Here is a 15,789-nt window from a genome sequence, read left to right on the forward strand (position 1 = left end):
ACTGAGGTCTGGAGGAGGGGCATAGGTGGAGGAGCCAGTGCACACCCAGAGTCCAAAGCTTTCTTAAAGTGCCCTGTCTCCTGCGGAGCCCGTCTATTCCCCATGGTCCTTACGGAGTCCCAGCATCCTCAAGGATGTTAGAGAAAATGTGTGTTTCAGCTTTATTCCCTATGGAGGAATGTTGACATAAGGAAGTGAGTCACTTGTTCATATAAGTTATACGTTTGGCAAAACCAAATTTGTGAAAGATGCTGCTACGCTGTCTATTTGAGACTCTTTTGTGGCCACATAAAGAGCAGTCCGGGCATTAAATTGGGAGAAATGCGATACAGAGTTGTTGTTGAAGAAATGGGAAGTGACTTGTCAAAGTGTACTGACGTTACCGCAGTGACTTTTATGCTTAGCATTTATGGGCGACCTTGCGTCCAGTTTATTTCAAAGTGGAGTGATATCACGCAGAATGAGGCAATACCATTTCCTAAAACGGGAAGTTTTAACCCCGTAGTGCTTCAGTCCCTTGAAGAAAAAATAAAATCAGTTATAAAACCTAATGATCGCATTAAGCATTTGCAAGTTTTAGATTTGTGGAAAAAAGAAATGTGTAACTGGACTGCAGATAATGTTAAGAATAATCTCCGTATGAACACATGTGACATTGCAAACACACATAACAATCCTCCACCATAGCAAAATCTTTCAACATCACCAGCTTCACTATACCCTGTAAGAGAATGACAGTCCCTACAAAATGCCCCTAATGACATTTCGGCTCTTGAGGATGACGCAAATCGTATCCAGTTTGCTGTGTCTCACGGTGCCTCTATTAACGTTCCACAGGCATCTCATATCTCACACCCACCAGCGTCTGGCACTGCTCCAGCAGCACAGGGCGCGCTGGGCTCACCCCCTCCACTCACTGGCAGCACTCAGCACCCACTACATATAGCTATGCCCAGGCAAGCCCACAACAAGAACAGCATAGGGGTTCGACACAGCATGCAGACACATTACATGACAATATACAGCAACTAGCATCTATAATATCAAGTGACTCTTCTGCTTCACATCTTTCTGCTTCTTCCCCTGATTTCAATAAGCTTCCAATACCTAAACTTTCCTTTGCTACTCCACCGGTGGCCTCCCCTGTTTACTGTATATAAGCGGTAATCATGCATGTCTTAATGTTACCAGCAAATTGTACACTCAGACAGGGACCAAGGTTTAATTACAAAATACTAAATAACACAGGACAGCGGGTATTTCATCGCACAGGAAAGCAAGAAGTAATTGACACTGATACTCAAGATCAGCTTGCAGCATACACCATACAGGTACCCACAGATCAGGAACTTATGGGAACTAATACTGATACTATAGCATTGAACCCTATGCGTACAATGACATTACCGGGTAGAGCAGAGGTAAAAGGTGAAGGAGATACCATTGTCAGCCCGGCTCTGCCAGCCTCCTCAGTGGAGGTCAGTTACCCATTATCAAAACCTGACTTGTTAAGCATAAAAGCAGGATTCCCTGACCCAAGAAAAAACTCTAATACCACTTGCAAGTACCTCTCACAGGAGTACTATGTACACAAATTTACTTGCAGGGACCTAGAGCAGATATTGTATACATGTTTACCGGAAGACTTAGCGCAATGGCTTGACGCAACCATTGACCTTGCCGCTAATGATTTCAGCGACCCAACGAAGCCCAAAATAGATGCACTAAATGCCAGACTCCGTGAATTATACCCACCAGTCCCCAAATGGGACGCCTTATTCACAATCAGACAGGCAGATCATGAAACAGTGGATGAATATTTTGACAGATTTAAGTTAATGGTACCAACTTTCACGGCAGGTAAAATGATCGTTAAACCAAATGAGGCTTCCACCATGCTAGTCACATGTTTTGTTGAAGGCCTAAAACCTGCAGTAATGACAGCCCTTAAAACCACAAAATTAGCATGGAGAACCTCACCATTAAACACTGTAGTGGGGGAAGCAAGAGCACATGAACTTAATCTGGTCAAACCCACCCCACTCCTTGTTGTAGACAAAATTCCTCCTGCACAAACTCAACAGCAAACAAATAGAATCAGCACACAAACAGGTCCAAACAGTCAGAACACGCCTTCTCAAAACCATTGGGGCCCAAGACAGCCAAGACACAGTCAGCAAAATGGAAACTCATGGCAGGGACCGCAGGGAGGTAAGTACACAACCAGAAATAGGTCCAACATACCAGGACCCTAGACAGCCAGACTCAATGGCATGCTTCGCATGTGGTAAGTACAGCCACATAGCCCGATATTGCAGGAACCAGCTGATGCCACAGCACAGATCATACCCAAATGAAAATGTAAGGACACCCAACGGTCACACACAAACTACCTATCACCGTTATGATAACCAAGGACCCCATGTAAGCAATCAGGTCCCACACAATCAGGTGTCACGATACTGATGGTTAAGCCATCCAGTGTCTTCAGTATGCAGCGTGCAATGCAAACACATTAAGGAACCTATGGTTACTGTACATGTCAATAATGAACCGGTTTCTTTTTTATTAGACACTGGAGCGGCTAAGTCACTACTAACCTCTGCGCTGCCTTCACAGACGATTACAGGCACAACGATCCAAGCAGTAGGAGTCTCAGGGCAAATCCAGCACCTACCCATACTAGCGGATAGTAAAATACAGATAGGTCCATTACATGATACACACGCTTTCCTGCTAGCATCCAATGCACCAGCAAACTTGCTAGGCCGTGACCTACTATGCCAACTCAAAGGCACCATTTATTGCACAGCAGATGGCTAAATCACTAGAAAGCAATGCACAAGCATTGTTACACACCTATCCCGCTGCTGTCATTACAGCTTGAACAATCAAACACCCACATGCCTTAACACATATTAGCAGGAGTTCCTGACTCCTTATGGGCAAGCTATAAAGACGAAGTAGGCTTACTTCAAGGTGTTGACCCAATCATGGTCAAACTGCAACCAGGCAAATCCCCACCACGCATTATGCAATACCCACTAAAGGCAGAAGTGGAAGAGGGAGCATACCCGTCCATCCGCTCGCTTCTGGACCAAGGAGTTTTGCGCAAATGCGTCAGCAGCACAAATACTCCGATCTTTCCTGTACGGAAACCGGGCCCCACAAAGACATACCGGATCGTACAGGACCTACGCGCCCTTAATGCAGTCATACAAGCTTGCCACCCCGTAGTGCCCAATCCCGCTACAATCCTAAGGCAGGTCCCTCCACATGCTGAATATTTCACAGTTATTGATTTATGCTCAGCATTTTTTTCTATCCCCTTACACCCATACTGTCCATATCTGTTTGCCTTTACATTCAAGGGTCAACAGCATACCTGGACGCGAATTCCGCAAGGTTTCCGGGACGCTCCTAATTTTTTCTGCCAAGCCCTCCATGATAAATTGCAGAATTGGTACCCAACACATAACTCAGTACTCATTCAATATGTTGATGATTTGTTATTATGTTCACAGACAGAAGAGGAATCGTGGAGGGACTCCGTGTCCTTGCTGACTTTCCCCGCCTCAATTGGCTTGAAGGCCAACAAAGCCAAACTGCAGTTATCCCAACAGAAAGTGCAGTACCTTGGTCATTGCCTTTCCCAAGGACAGCGTCACCTCTTACCATCACGCATTCAGGCCATACAGGATATGGCTTTGCCCCGAACACAAAAGCAGATAGGCACTTTTCTAGGAATGACCTCCTTTTGTAGGCACTGGATACCAGGCTATGCTGCCACAGCACTGCCTTTGCAGGAACTGGTATCCATAAAAAAACCAGACCCTGTCATCCATGATGACACCACATTGCTAGCTTTCCAACAGTTGAAGGAAGCCCTCACTGCCACCCCCTGCTCTAGGCTTCCCATGTTACACTAAACCATTTTTTCTCTTTTGTACAGAGATCGACGGCTTCCACAGAAAAACGGAGACTAGCACCGTCCAGTAGGATATTATAGCTCACAACTGGATACAGTGGCTAAGGGCCTGCCACAATGCTTGCGCGCGGTGGCTGCAGCAGCGTCACTTGTTGATAAAACAGCAGATATAGTTCTGGCACACACACTCTATGTAAATGTCCCGCATGCGGTAGCTGCTTTATTAAACGGCTCCGCCACAAGACATATCACAGCTTCCAGACTCACCAAATGGGAATTAGCACTCCTCATGCCCCCTAATATCATATTACAGCGATGCACAACCTTGAACTCAGCCAATTTCCTCCCAGGTGTGACTGGACAGTCACAAAGTGGGGAGAAGATAGAGGATCATGATTGGGAAAAACTTACTCAGACTTTATGCACACCAAGGCCAGATATAAGAGACACTGAAATACAAAATGCGGACCTTAACCTGTATGTTGATGGTAGCTGCCACCACCAGAATGAAATGGGCACTCTGACATCTGGATATGCCATAGTGGACGATACACATGTCATTGAAGCACTCCCGCTTCCACCACCTCACTCAGCGCAAAAAGCAGAACTCATAGCGCTGGGAAGAGCATGTTACTTGGCACGCAACAAAATTGTTACCATTCACACTGACTCGCAATATGCATTTGCTATTTTGCACAATTTTTCAGCCATATGGAAACTTAGACATTTTCTAACATCAAATGGGACACCAATCTCTCATGCAGAAATAGTTACTGTATATACTCGATTATAAGCCGACTTTTTCAGCACGTTTTTTAGTGCTGAAAAAGCCACCTCGGCTTATAATCGAATCAGCGTTAGGAGGGACACGGAGAGCGCAGCGCGCGGCTCTCCTGTGTCCCTCATGCATCGCCGGCGGTGTGTGTTAAAGGAAGTGCACGAACCGGCACTTCCTTTAACACACGCCGCTGCCGCCTGAGATGCAGGAGGGACACAGGAGAGCCGCGCGCTGCGCTCTCCGTGTCCCTTCTTCAGAAGACAGCGCGGGAGTGACGGAGGGTAAGTATCTGGCACTGTGGGGCACATCTGGCACTGTGGGGCACATCTGGCACTGGGCACTGTGGGGCATACCTGGCACTGTGGTGGCATATCTGGCATTATGAGGGCATATCTGGCATTATGAGGGCATATCTGGCACTGTGGGGGCATATCTGGTAGTGTGAGGGCATATCTGACACTGTGGGGGGCATAGCTGGCAGTATGAGGGCATATGTGGCACTGTGGGGCATATCTGGCAGCATGAGGGCATATCTGGCACTGAGGGCTGTGTACGGCTAGAGCTGCATTTCCCACCCTAGGCTTATACTCGAGTCAATAAGTTTTCCCAGGTTTTTGGGGTAAAATTAGATGCCTCGGCTTATATTCGGGTCGAATTATACTCGAGTATATACGGTAAGTACCTAATGGAAGTGGTATTGCTACCAAAAGAAGTAGCAGTTATCAAATGTCAAGCACACACAAGCCACTCAGACCCAGTGCCGAAAGGAAACGCTTTCGCTGATGAAACAGCAAAAGCAGCAGCATCAGTGGCATTAACTGATCATGGCTCTGTGCCAGAGATACGGAGCCTAATCTCTTTACAATGTTCACACCTGTAACTTTAGAGAAATTAATGCATTTGTACCAATCTTGTTCAAAGCAGGAAATATCCTCGTGGGAGCACAAGGGGTGCAGTCCAGATTCCTCTGGTATCTGGAGGGACCCAGCAGGAAGACCGGTAGCAGGAACCCCTTCCTCTTAGCCCCTGTGTACTGCGCTCCCCTGGCCCGCCACCTCCCTCGGCCCCCTATGTGCTCAGCTGTGCAGTGTACAGAGGGAGCGTTGAGAATGAGATCTAGAATATAATGTAATATTATAACAGTCAGGCTGACGGGACTACACAGACACAGAGCCGAGAGCGCCCCGTTATAGCTGGGACTGGCTCCCTCACTGATTCCCTGACAAAGGCAAAACGCGTGGTGCCAGGACAATAGGGGGTCATGTGCGGACACCACACAGCACGCCTCCGCCGCCCTCACTGCTATAACATGGGGCATGCTCTGCTTTATTTCTGCCTCAGAGCCATAACCCCGCACTGCCCCCACTGCAATCCCCTATTGGAGCCGCAGATATATAATATATAGAGGGTAATGCCTGCGCTCACTGAGAGGCGGATGTGTGACACGTGATATACAGGAGGGGAGGGGGGCAAATATGTAGCAGGCGATATACAAGGGGGGCATATGTGTTACAGGTAATATACAGGACACTACAGGCCTCTCCCCCTGTATAACACTAGTAACAGGACACCACAGGCCGCTCCCCCTGTATAATAATAACAACAGGACACTACAGGCCACTCCGCCTGTATAATAATAACAGGACACCACAGGCTGCTCCCCCTGTATAGTAGGACCCCATTACCTGCTTTTGCGGACGACGGACTCCCGCTCGAGGGAAACCCGGAAGTTGCCGGGAAAGAAAAAAACTCTCTTCCTGTGTGTGGAACGCAGAGGCCGGAAGTGTGATGGAAGCCGGAAGTGATTGGCAGGGGAACGCAAGCTGCTTCCTCCTCAGTGACCGGCCACACTGACGTTCTTATCCCCGCCCCCGGCCTCTCCTCCAGCCCCGCCCCCGGCCCCTCCTCCAGCCCCGCCCCCGGCCTCAGCACAGGGAGAGGGCGCGGGTCCCGCACATGGCAGTGTGACAGGCGCTGGGGGCAGGCAGGGAGGTGTGAGAGAGGGCGGGTACCCGTGCAGCTGCTGCAGGACACAGAGCAAGGGCTGCATAGGTGCAATGCTTTCTGTGTGTATATCCAGAGATAGATGTACAGGGCTCCGGCACATCTGCAGCGCAGCCTCATCCGGGCGTGGTGGTGGGGGAGGGGGAGCGCTGCTCTCATGGTGCCGGGGTGGTCTGTCTACTGGGAATTTGTGCACCATGTATCTACCCAGCATCTGCGCGTTGTGTCCGGGCGTCTGTACACTATGTCTGGCCGTCGATGCACTGTATCTGGGCGTCTGTGTGTCGTTCTGAGGCATCTGTGCACCATGTCCGGGCATCTGTGTGTCGTATCGTGGTGTCGGTGTGTCATACCGGGGTATCTGTGCCACGTGCCTTGGTGTCAGTGCCTCATGTACGGCGTCTGTGTGCATCTGGATGTGATATCTATGCTTTGTGTCTGTGCCATGGTTTGGGACATCTGTGCGACATTCTTGGGCATCTCCGTCATGTCCGGGCATCTGTGAGTTGCGTCTGTCAGTCATTCCGGAACATTTGTGCATTGTGTCTGTGCAACGTTCGGGGGCATCTGCATTGTGTTTGTGCAACGTTCGGGGGCATCCGTGCCTCATGTCCAGGCGTCTGTGTGTTGCATCTGTCCATCATTCTGGGGCATCTGGGCGTTGTTCTGGAGTAGCTGTGCCTTGTGTCCGGGTGTCTGTGGGATTCATACTCTGGCATCTGTGCATCATTCTGGGACGTCTGTGCCTCATGTCTGGGAGTGATTCTGAGGTGTATGTGCCTCGTGTCCGGGCGTGTGTGCATCGTGCCGGGGTATCTGTGCTTTGTGAGAAGTCAGCGACTCTATCGCTCATGCCTGACTGTCTATCTCTTATAGCAGGGCTGGCCAAACCAGTCCTCGAGCTCTACCAACAGTTCAGATTTTCCAGACCACCTAGCAGGTGCACAGGTGTAGTCATTTACTAATTAAGATGTGCTGCATTCATTCCTAACTGATCATTCTACAGATCTCCAGGAGGCCTGGAAAACATGAACTGTTGGTAGATCTCGAGGACCGGTTTGGCCAGCTCTATCTTATAGACTTGACTCTTTCCTCATGTACTCTTCCTTCCAATTCCATGGGTGAAACATAAAACCAGGCTCCAGCACTCAGATTTGGGGCATGCGTTTGGGATGTTGGCCATTTCATCCTTAGATGTCCGATTTTCCTGCAGCCATATCCCGCGGCCATATTGTCCTGTTGGGGCTTCAATGGTGTTATGAGTGCCCACCAAGATCTTGAGCTTACAGAACCCACTTGGCGAGTGCTTCGCCTATAACAGGACACTTTCCTGGAGTTTATATATACTGGTCTGCTAGCTTGACCTCTGTTTCAAAGTGGGTGGTTCCTGACCTAGCATCCTCTGCTTCATCTCTGGAGGGCACCCGCTGTAGAACTGCTCTTGGCACATCAGGTCAGTTAGTCCTTCCCATGTGGTGGCACAAGATCTCTCCCAACATAGTTGATGAGATTGAAAAAAGACAAAATGTCCATCGAGTTCAACCTGTATTATAAAATTTTATATAATTTATATGCTGTAACCTTGGATATTTCTTTCAGTTAGGACTTTATCTAATCCATTTTAAACTTATTGGTTGAGTCCACCATTACTACCTTCTCTGGTAGAGAATTCCAAATCCACCATTACTACCTTTCTATGGTAGAGAATTCCAAATGCACCATTACTACCTTCTCTGGTGCAGAATTCCAAATGCACCATTACTACCTTCTCTGGTAGAGAATTCCAAATCCTCCATTACTACCTTCTCTGGTAGAGAATTCCAAATCCATCATTACTACCTTCTCCGGTAGAGACTTCCAAATCCTCCATTACTACCTTCTCTGATAGAGAATTCCATATCCACCATTACTACCTTCTCTGATAGAGAATTCCAAATACATCATTACTACCTTCTCTGGTAGAGAATTCCAAATACATCATTACTACCTTCTCTGGTAGAGAATTCCAAATCCTCCATTACTACCTTCTCTGGTAGAGAATTCCAAATGCACCATTACTACCTTCTCTGGTGCAGAATTCCAAATGCACCATTACTACCTTCTCTGGTGCAGAATTCCAAATGCACCATTACTACCTTCTCTGGTGCAGAATTCCAAATCCTCCATTACTACCTTCTCTGGTAGAGAATTCCAAATCCTCCATTACTACCTTCTCTGGTAGAGAATTCCAAATCCTCATTACTACCTTCTGTGGTAGAGAATTCCAAATCCACCATTACTACCTTCTCTGGTAGAGAATTCCAAATCCTTACTGCTCTTACTGTGAAGAACCCTTTCTGCCATTTTGTATGAGTAATTTTTTCTACTAACCTCAGGGGGTGTCCTCGTGTCCTGTGTAGCATTTTTTTTTATAAAAGATTGTCTGATAAATCCTTGTATTGTCCCTTTATGAATTTATACATTTTAATAATGTCCCATCTCAGCCACCTCTTTTCCAGTGTAATCGGGTGTGGTTCATTAGGTCGACATGGAAAAAGGTCAACATGAGTATTTTTTGGTGTCATTTTCTACGTAAAGTGACGGGGAACCCAAATTAGTGCACCGCGTCGAGCAAGGTTACCGTTCCCAATTGTAGTCCACGTGGATAGTTAAGTGTGAAAAACTCATGTCAACCTTTTTGCATGTCGACCTAATGACCATGTGCCTAGTGCCTGCTTATTGTGCCTTTTCATTCTCTATTGTACGATCTGCCAATTTTTTTGCTAGGGTATTAGTCACACCCATTTTGGTACGTTGGGATGCCCGTCTTGCTGGAGAATGTGGGGACATATGGCTTCTGCTAGATGGGGATTGGTCTGAAGTTGTCAGTATTTTAAGTGCTGTTAGACTGCCCTTGTGGTTGCTATTGCCTCCAGCTTCTTTCTCCTCATGATGCTTTTGGTTGTGTTTTAGGAGATAATAATACTCTTTTGCTGAACAACTTCAAGATCTTTTTTCGGACCACTGTACTGTGCATCCTCCTGTGCTGTACTTACTCCCCTGAGTAATGTTGGGCAAACACTGTGAAATAACATGTCTGTCAGACCAAGAGATATTTTATCTGACAGCCTGAACACCAGCAGATACTGTGGCCATATACTGTGAATTCTCAGTGTATGGTCACACAATCAGCGGGATGTAATCCTGCCCGGGTCTGGTGACTCGTACGGTGGGCCGGCTGTACTCAGACGTTTTTTTAAAGGGGCAATCACAAGGCATGGTGTTTCCTTGTGATTGTCCCTTTAAAAAAAGTCAGAGTTCAGCTGGCATGGTCTCCGTACTTCCCTGGGGTGGAGATATTTCCCCGTTCCTCCATTGTGAATGGCAGTCCACACACTTCCCGATGTGGCCGACCAGTGATTTATTGGACATGCTGGATGAAAAACCGATCATCGCTGATCTGTTGCAGCAATACACTATGTTATTACCTGTATGATACACTGATAATGTCATAATATATGCCTGGTGTCACAATTCCAGCCTGCCCTCAGATACCGCAATCTAAGACAGCTGGGTAATGATGGTTGCGCACTTTGGTCACTCAGGATAAAGACACAATTTCACTGCCACCACCAAAGATCTTCAGGGAGTCGTTATGTTGTATGCACAAATAGTAATAATACACACTTAATTACACATAGATACGTAGCATTGTGCCTCACAGGTGCAAGTTCAATAAGAACACAGAATACGCTAGATTAAATGTATTTTAATCTGAAAACAATAAGAATGACATACAGGTTATGATTTGCAAATAATTTCAGGAATAGGAATCAGTTTCGAAAACAAGGTTGCTTACATACGAGTCCTAGTTTTCTACTGTGGAAAAGTTCACAGAAATAGATTGATGCATCCTCAATAATAGTTGACTTCTTTTCAGGCAGTGGACACTTTGAGGGTCATTTCGAGTTGTTCGCTGGTTGCCAATTTTCGCTATGCTGCGATTTGTTGCTAATTGCGCATGCGCAAGGCACGCAGGGCGCTTGCGCTTAATTATTTAATTAAAAACGTAGCAGTTTTGCTGTGGATCCTGCAGCGCTTTTCAGTCACACTGCTGATCGGTGAATGATTAACAGGAAAGGGGCGTTTCTGGGTGGTAACTGAGCGTTTTCCGGGAGTGTGCTAAAAAATGCAGGCATGTCAGGGAAAAACGCGGGAGTGTCTGGAGAAACGGGAGTGGTTGGCAGAACGCAGGGCGTGTTTGTGTAGTCAAACCAGGAACTAAACGGACTGAGCTGATCGCAATCTGTGAGTAGGTCTGGAGATACTCAGAAATTGCAAAGAATTATTTAGTAGCAGTTCTGCTAATCTTTTGTTCGCTATTCTGCTAAGCTGAGATACACTCCCAGAGGGCGGCGGCTTAGCGTGTGCAATGCTGCTAAAAGCAGCTAGCAAGCGATCAGGTCTGAATTACCCCCTTTGTGCTGTGTGCATCTCATTCTTACCCCTCCCTCTGACAGCTATTCCAAAGATTCCACCCTTTTGAGTTTTAACTCAATATCAAAAGTAATGGTTTGCGGCCTGATTGTGTAAAGGGCTCCATTGTTCCTATAACACAGGGTTTCTCTGCCAAACAAGCAAGGCCACGGTCACTTAATTACCTGCTTCATTCTGTTTGAAGATCTGTGATTTATCAGTATTCTGGGCAGTTTTATGGACTGTCAGGAAAATGATTCCCGCCGCATGTGTAATTTACAGCAAATACAGTTAATGTTCATAAACTACTTTTGTACATAACTATACGCAGGAGCTAGCGATCCTTTCCTAATTAACATCGGAATATTACCCTTAAAATACCCTACAGCTGGATACTAGACACCACCTTTCAACCTTTATCCGACCCTTCCTATCATGCAAAGAGGAATCTCTGTCCAGGAACAGTTTAAACTAATCATACTCGCTGACATGGTCTAGGGGAATATTAACTACAAAATGCACTATATGGGTTAAATATGCTACGATCGAGTCGCACGCTACACGCTCACAAACTCCGCCGTAAATACACATATCACATGCAGGGCCACCGGAGGAACTCCCACGCAAACTGCGTATCACGTACAGGATCGCTGGAGCGACTCCTACGCAAACTGCGTATATGTGCACGCACGGAGGACTGAGTGCACAAGCAGCGGGCATGTGCATGGGGTTAGTGCAAGGCATATGTATCATATTTTTCGACTTTGACAAAATATATCTGAGGAATAACCCAATAAACATCAATAAATGGTTAATCTCTAGCCGCTGATAGTAGGAATACTGAATTACAATCGGGCAGTTTATTTTAGTTTATAGTAGAAAATACAGTTGCAGATCATTAAATAGTGATCTGTGCCCGTTTAATTGAATTTATTTGAACCAGTAGTGGAACTGCGGCAGGCTTAGAGCTGTTCTTTGAATACAAAAGCGTACAATAACCATTGGTCTGATTAGTTTATGTAATCGTTTATAATAATATGCCAATTCATGAGGCAATTATTAATGGTGGAGAATGTGTATATGTAAAGAAAATCCACCAGTGTTTTCTGGTCGGAATTGAGGGATATCACATGGCATTTATTTCCAAGATTTATGTTTGATGGTTACCGTCCAGTATATAGAATAGAAGCTATTAACAAATGGTGATGCGTACACCACTAACAGGAAGCTGCATATAACTTACTGGAGTATAGTAACAGCTTTTTGGTTATAATTGTATACATGTCAAGTGTAACAATTCACAACACATTATCTCCTTAAAATATACTGTTTTAGCAATCAGGAATGTATCCTAATAAGGAACAATAAATCAAGCATATATATTCAGTGGTTTAGCTTTTTAATATCACTTTATTATTTAAAAAAAATATTTTTTTCACAATTATATTATTTTCACTCACATATTTTGCCAGCTAATAACGGTACATAATAAAAGTTATATTTTAATATTAGTGGTAATTATCTGAAGGGATAATGACTTCTAGTATAAGTAAATGGTATTAGTCTCTGTGTGCCATATCAAAGGAATACTTTCTTCTGTCTGCTTAATACATTCTCCACTGTGCTCAGCTCTCTGGTTTTTGGGCCTAAAAGCCAGCATCCTCTGCTCATTTTAGGAGTTAGGCTTCAGTGTTTTTCCGGCCTGCTAGGCCTCCACATCAGAGACTAAACCTGGAGTACTGACATGACGGGGTCTGATCACCTGACCTGTAGCTATCCAATCCTGTGCCAGACTGAGACTCTGAATCACCTGACTCAGTTTAACAATCACCAAGGATCAGGAAGTATAAGTAAAGAGACTTGTGTTACAGAAGCTGCCAGTTCCTTGAGCCACACAGCTCAGCGTGAGCTTAATAGCTGAGCTCCCTAAGAGATAACACTATTACCTCAATTCCTGTAAAACTCTGCTCTCTGCCCCCCAGTCCAGATTACAGTTGTGTTATCCAGTATCAGTCTAGTTTTAAAGACACAGCCGCAGTATTCTACAGTCTCGTTCACAGCTACAGTCTGCAGTTCTTCTTCAGCCTCATCTTAAATTAACAGCCACATTCATTGTTCTACATACAGTTACGTTTCCAGTTATATCCAGTACCAGCCCGGATTAAAGTTGCATTTTCAGTTATATCCGGTACCAGCCGGATTACAGTTTTGTTTCCAGTTGTATCCGGTACCAGCCCGGATTACAATTGCATTCCAGTTATACCGGTACTCAGCCCGGTTCACAGTGCGAGTCTTAGTCTCGCCGGTAACCAGCCCGGAGTCACGGTTGTTGGTACTTGTGGAACAGGACGAGGTCTAGTAGCTAGTTGGCTGGAGTCCCGAGGACGGAATAGTGCGGGCTTGATATATGACTTGCTCATACAGGCGTGGCAGGTTCGGCTAAAGTCTATGGCTGGCCACAGGTGTTTGTACAACTACGGGGAACTAGAACACTGGGGATACCAGTGCAATGATAGTTGAGTGACACTTGTGGTACAGATTGATAACTGGAATCTGGGAATGAACCAGCAGTACAGGTTAGCTGGATAGCTGGAAGCCTGACTGAACTAGCAGTACAGGATAGCTGGAAGCTGGGATTGAACCAGCAGTACAGGACAGCTGGAAGCTAGGATTGAACCAGCAGTACAGGATAACTGGGATTGAACCAGCAGTACAGGATAGCTGGAAGCTGGGATTGAACCAGCAGTACAGGACAGCTGGAAGCTGGGATTGAACCAGCAGTACAGGATAACTGGGATTGAACCAGCAGTACAGGACAGCTGGAAGCTAGGATTGAACCAGCAGTACAGGATAACTGGGATTGAACCAGCAGTACAGGATAGCTGGAAGCTGGGATTGAACCAGCAGTACAGGATAACTGGGATTGAACCAGCAGTACAGGACAGCTTGAAGCTGGGATTGAACCAGCAGTACAGGATAACTGGGATTGAACCAGCAGTACAGGATAGCTGGAAACTGGGATTGAACCAGCAGTACAGGATAACTGGGATTGAACCAGCAGTACAGGATAACTGGGATTGAACCAGCAGTACAGGATAGCTGGAAACTGGGATTGAACCAGCAGTACAGGATAGCTGAAAGCTGGGATTGAACCAGCAGTACAGGATAGCTGGAAGCTGGGATGGAACCAGCAGTACAGGATAGCTGGAAGCTGGGATTGAACCAGCAGTACAGGATAGCTGGAAGCTGGGATTGAACCAGCAGTACAGGATAGTTGGAAGCTGGGATTGAACAAGCAGTACAGAATAGCTGGATAGGATACTCAGTGATGCAGGTTTGCAGGTATACTGGAGATGAGATAACCAGCAGTGCAGGATTGCATATATCCTGGAGATGAGATAACCAGTATGCAGGTTTGCAGATATCCTGGAGATGAGATAAACAGTGATGCAGGTTGCAGATATCCTGGAGATGAGATAACCAGCAGTGCATGTTTGCAGATATCCTGGATATGATATAACCAGCAGTGCAGGTTTGCAGATATCCTGGAGATGATATAACCAGCAGTGCAGGTTTGCAGATATCCTGGAGATGAGATAACCAGCGATGCAGGTTTGCAGATATCCTGGAGATAGGAGTCAGAAAGTGATGAAGTTGGTAATGCACTGTCTCTTTAAGCAGGAGATTGCAGGAGCTCTCTACAGGCTAGAGGACAACAAACCACTGACAGCTTCCCAGTGTTTGGAGCTGGAATATATACCCCTTGCTCTCTGGTGATAGGCTGAAGGATTCATATGTCAGGGACACACTACCTGGTTGGAGAGTTCTCTGCAGAGTCAGCTGATCAGGAAGTAACATGCAGTACTCCAGACTAGACTTCAGAGTGGACTGAGGCCTAGCAGGCCGGGAAGGAGCCGAAGCCTAACTATCCTGAAATGGGTGCTGTGACTGACAGCGCGGGATGCCAGATGGAACAGCGGATGGCGGATAGAGCTTTAGACTGCGCCACAGGTAAGTCAAAGTGCGAATGGGAAGCGCTGTAAACCTCCGCTTTGTGACATCCGGTTCTCAGTCTCGCCGGTAACCAGCCCGGTTCTCAGTCTCGCCAGTAACTAGCACGGTTCTTACCGGTAAACAGTCCGGTTCAACGTCTTCAGCTCTCCTCCCAGATCTGCGTAACTCCAGAGAACCTATTTCATAGTAACCTTGGGTACACAAACACCTACTCCTGTGACAGTATATCCAGTTAATTCTCACCAATACAATCACCATCCTGCTATCAACACCAGGTCCCTGGTGATCCAGTGGTCAGGATATGGCTCCCTCTGCCGAGGCCTGGGTTTGACTCCCGGTCAGGCATTGCTCCTTACTACTTCATCTTACTGATTCCCACAGACCAGCCAAATATACACCTAGTCCTCCAGTTACCTGCACAGACTTCACATATATGCCGGGTTCACAAAACTACAGTCCCAACACAGTAGCGGATCTTGCCACGGGCAAGCAGGACTTTTGCCCGGGGCGCCGCCTTCCGGAGGGCGCTGGCGCCATCCGGAGGGCGCCGCACCATGGCAAGATCCGCCACTGCTGTGCCCTCCGCTGCCCACTGTGTCCCTCGGCTCTG

General features: G+C 46.6%; 2 protein-coding genes across 2 annotated transcripts in view; both read right to left on the minus strand.

The window, feature by feature from the left end:
• LOC135054658 (uncharacterized) overlaps positions 1 to 6,475 on the minus strand; it is a 47,039-nt gene extending 40,564 nt beyond the window's left edge. The window contains exon 1 of the mRNA XM_063957899.1: positions 6,392 to 6,475. The gene's annotated coding sequence lies outside the window, so the exon portion shown is untranslated. The remainder of the gene's footprint in view (positions 1 to 6,391) is intronic.
• Positions 1 to 15,789, minus strand: part of LOC135054654 (zinc finger protein 271-like) — a 502,501-nt gene that overhangs the window by 373,558 nt on the left and 113,154 nt on the right. The window lies entirely within an intron of this gene.

This window comes from Pseudophryne corroboree, chromosome 3 (genome assembly GCF_028390025.1).
Source record: "Pseudophryne corroboree isolate aPseCor3 chromosome 3, aPseCor3.hap2, whole genome shotgun sequence".
Lineage (NCBI taxonomy): Eukaryota > Metazoa > Chordata > Amphibia > Anura > Myobatrachidae > Pseudophryne > Pseudophryne corroboree.